Source organism: Pseudochaenichthys georgianus, unplaced genomic scaffold, assembly GCF_902827115.2.
Source record: "Pseudochaenichthys georgianus unplaced genomic scaffold, fPseGeo1.2 scaffold_350_arrow_ctg1, whole genome shotgun sequence".
Classification (NCBI taxonomy): Eukaryota; Metazoa; Chordata; class Actinopteri; order Perciformes; family Channichthyidae; genus Pseudochaenichthys; species Pseudochaenichthys georgianus.
The window spans coordinates 383,342-387,542 of NW_027262960.1; positions in this window are offsets into that span (position 1 = coordinate 383,342).

The following is a 4,201-nucleotide window of genomic DNA, read 5'->3' on the forward strand; positions in this document are numbered from 1 at the left end:
TCTTCTTCATGTCTCTTCTTCATCAACATGTGTCCCCTCTTCTCCATGTCTCTTCTACATCAACATGTGTCCCCTCTTCTCCATGTCTCTTCTACATCAACATGTGTCCCCTCTTCTTCATGTCTCCTCTACATCAACATGTGTCCCCTCTTCTTCATGTCTCTTCTACATCAACATGTGTCCCCTCTTCTTCATGTCTCTTCTACATCAACATGTGTCCCCTCTTCTTCATGTCTCATCTACATCAACATGTGTCCCCTCTTCTCCATGTCTCTTCTACATCAACATGTGTCCCCTCTTCTTCATGTCTCTTCTTCATCAACATGTGTCCCCTCTTCTTCGTGTCTCTTCTACATCAACATGTGTCCCCTCTTCTTCATGTCTCCTCTACATCAACATGTGTCCCCTCTTCTTCATGTCTCTTCTTCATCAACATGTGTCCCCTCTTCTTCATGTCTCTTCTTCATCAACATGTGTCCCCTCTTCTCCATGTCTCTTCTACATCAACATGTGTCCCCTCTTCTTCATGTCTCTTCTACATCAACATGTGTCCCCTCTTCTTCATGTCTCTTCTTCATCAACATGTGTCCCCTCTTCTCCATGTCTCTTCTACATCAACATGTGTCCCCTCTTCTTCATGTCTCTTCTACATCAACATGTGTCCCATCTTCTTCGTGTCTCTTCTACATCAACATGTGTCCCCTCTTCTTCATGTCTCTTCTACATCAACATGTGTCCCCTCTTCTCCATGTCTCCTCTACATCAACACGTGTCCCCTCTTCTTCATGTCTCCTCTACATCAACATGTGTCCCCTCTTCTTCATGTCTCTTCTACATCAACATGTGTCCCCTCTTCTTCATGTCTCTTCTACATCAACATGTGTCCCCTCTTCTTCGTGTCTCTTCTACATCAACATGGGTCCCCTCTTCTTCATGTCTCTTCTACATCAACATGTGTCCCCTCTTCTTCGTGTCTCTTCTACATCAACATGTGTCCCCTCTTCTTCATGTCTCTTCTACATCAACATGTGTCCCCTCTTCTTCATGTCTCTTCGACATCAACATGTGTCCCCTCTTCTTCATGTCTCTTCTACATCAACATGTGTCCCCTCTTCTTCATGTCTCTTCTACATCAACATGTGTCCCCTCTTCTCCATGTCTCTTCTACATAAACATGTGTCCCCTCTTCTTCATGTCTCTTCTACATCAGCATGTGTCCCCTCTTCGTCATGTCTCTTCTACATCAACATGTGTCCCCTCTTCTTCATGTCTCTTCTTCATCAACATGTGTCCCCTCTTCTTCATGTCTCTTCTACATCAACATGTGTCCCCTCTTCTTCATGTCTCTTCTACATCAACATGTGTCCCCTCTTCATCATGTCTCTTCTACATCAACATGTGTCCCCTCTTATTCATGTCTCTTCTACATCAACATGTGTCCCCTCTTCTTCATGTCTCTTCTTCATCAACATGTGTCCCCTCTTCTTCATGTCTCTTCTACATCAACATGTGTCTCCTCTTCTTCATGTCTCTTCTACATCAACATGTGTCCCCTCTTCTTCATGTCTCTTCTACACTCCATGTCTCTTCTACATCAACATGTGTCCCCTCTTCTCCATGTCTCTTCTACATCAACATGTGTCCCCTCTTCTCCATGTCTCTTCTACATCAACATGTGTCCCCTCTTCTCCATGTCTCTTCTACATCAACATGTGTCCCCTCTTCTCCATGTCTCTTCTACATCAACATGTGTCCCCTCTTCTCCATGTCTCTTCTTCATCAACATGTGTCCCCTCTTCCTCATGTCTCTTCTACATCAACATGTGTCCCCTCTTCTCCATGTCTCTTCTACATCAACATGTGTCCCCTCTTCTTCATGTCTCTTCTTCATCAACATGTGTCCCCTCTTCTTCATGTCTCTTCTACATCAACATGTGTCCCCTCTTCTTCATGTCTCTTCTACATCAACATGTGTCCCCTCTTCTTCATGTCTCTTCTACATCAACATGTGTCCCCTCTTCTTCATGTCTCTTCTACATCAACATGTGTCCCCTCTTCTTCATGTCTCTTCTACATCAACATGTGTCCCCTCTTCTTCATGTCTCTTCTACATCAACATGTGTCCCCTCTGTGGAAAGAGACTCTGAAAGTTTCTGGAACAAAGATTTTCTCTCTTTTTGATCCATTTCTATAAAAACCTGTCTGAAAATGAGCTGATCAGATTTTGGCCACTTGATGATGTCATAACGATGTGTTGGCTTGTGTAACCATTAGCCAATCAGCAACCAAGGTACCCCCCCCCCCCTTATCACCTGAATCTCCCCTAGAGCACCATTGCGTTCTTTAATCACCAAATGTCTCTCTGAGGGGCGTGGGGAGGGGCTCCTTATTTTCATCTAAAGTAACAGACAGAGAATCAGCACTTTTGAAACAGAGGGGATTATGGGTAATGCTGCAATGATCTGTTTGGTGTTTCAGCCAATCAGAGACAGGCTCTGGATATATCTGAGAGCTGTGATATATTGATGAGAAACAGTAGGGGACCTTTAAAATCTGACGGAGCAGATAAGTGTTAAATAACATGACGTTAATCTCTTAAAACTCTGCGAAATAGGAGTTGAATAACAAAGTTAAGCCCTTACAACTTTAAAAAATGATTACAACTAAAGAGGAAAAGAAAAGCTTAGCCAAGGTGAGATATGAATAGTTAGATTAAAAGCAGCAACAAAAAGAGAAGTATTCAGTCTGCTCCACTGGAAGCTGGAAATATTACATGTTACATATTTTCCGTTTCTTCCAAAAAAATACACGGAGTGAGTAAGTACGCTATGTTTATTATAATTTAGATTTTGAGTGATCGTGTAAGGGCTTGAATACCCTACATCAGGGTGTCCAAACTGTGGCCCATGGTCCATTTTTAATTGGCTCTCAGCAGCTAATTCTAAAAGTATAATGGAGTCTGGCCCACACCTGAAACGTGTGCTTGACTTATAATGTTCTTCTTAAATATATATGTAGAAGTATATCACACAGTATTCATGTGTTAATAAGCCACGTTTTCATTAAATGAAGTCAATTAAAATATGTTCTAACAAATCTTAGTTGATCAATTAAGAAAGCCCAATAACGTATTCACATAACAAGCTTGAAATAGACCCTTCATATGTCCCCTTATTATGAGCTGTGGGGTGCCTCAGGGCTCCATATTGGGACCCCTCCTTTTCTCACTTTCAAACTTGATTTGACTTATTATAAGAAATCTGAGGCTGTTTTAAGGGATGAGCTTTAACACAATAAATTAAACCCTCTGGAGAGCTGAGATGTTTCTTAAAGCATATTGAACTATCAAGAATAATTTACCTACATTTGATTGATTTTGCTAACTTAACTTATGAAGCAATATACCTCTTCGTATATCTTTGTGTATGTGGCCCTCAGTGAAAACAGGTGGACACCATCCATCCATCCATCTTCTCCCGCTTATCCGTGGTCGGGTCGCGGGGGTAGCAGTTCCAGCAGAGAGCCCCAAACTTTCTTACAGGTGGACACCCCTGCCCTATATTTCATAATATAGCTTTAGAGAATCTGCACATACACTCATGAAGAGGAACTTAATGCTTCTTGTTATAAATGCAGAGCTCTTTTAATTAATCAATTAGTGGATACAGGTAGAAGTATCTTCCCAGCGTGGTGTTAGTACGCTTACTGCAGTGACCAATCAGAATACTTCCTCCAGCACTGGAGACTAAAATATATATCTGGTTCACAGAAGAGGAACATGCTACCCAAAGAAGAGTGTGTGTGCGTATGTGTGTGTGCGTATGTGTGTGTCTCTGCTTGGTATTCTGTGGGTGACCTCAGCCTGAAAATAAGAAACAAACAAACCACGATGCCCTTCCCCCCTCCAACACCCGCACACACAAACACACACACACACACACACACACACACACACACACACACACACACACACACACACACACACCACACACACACACACACCAAGGCCTCAACCATAATCTTCTATGGGTAAAAGTGTTTTGGTGTAATACGATAAAACAAATACGAGAGATTTAAACTTGTAATAATACAAATAATTCTGCGGCTTGTTTGATCAAATCCGATCGACAATTAAAAGTGTTTGGTGACAGGATGTTCAACTCTTTACACTCAGGAAAATGATCCTTAAAAGGCCTTGTAA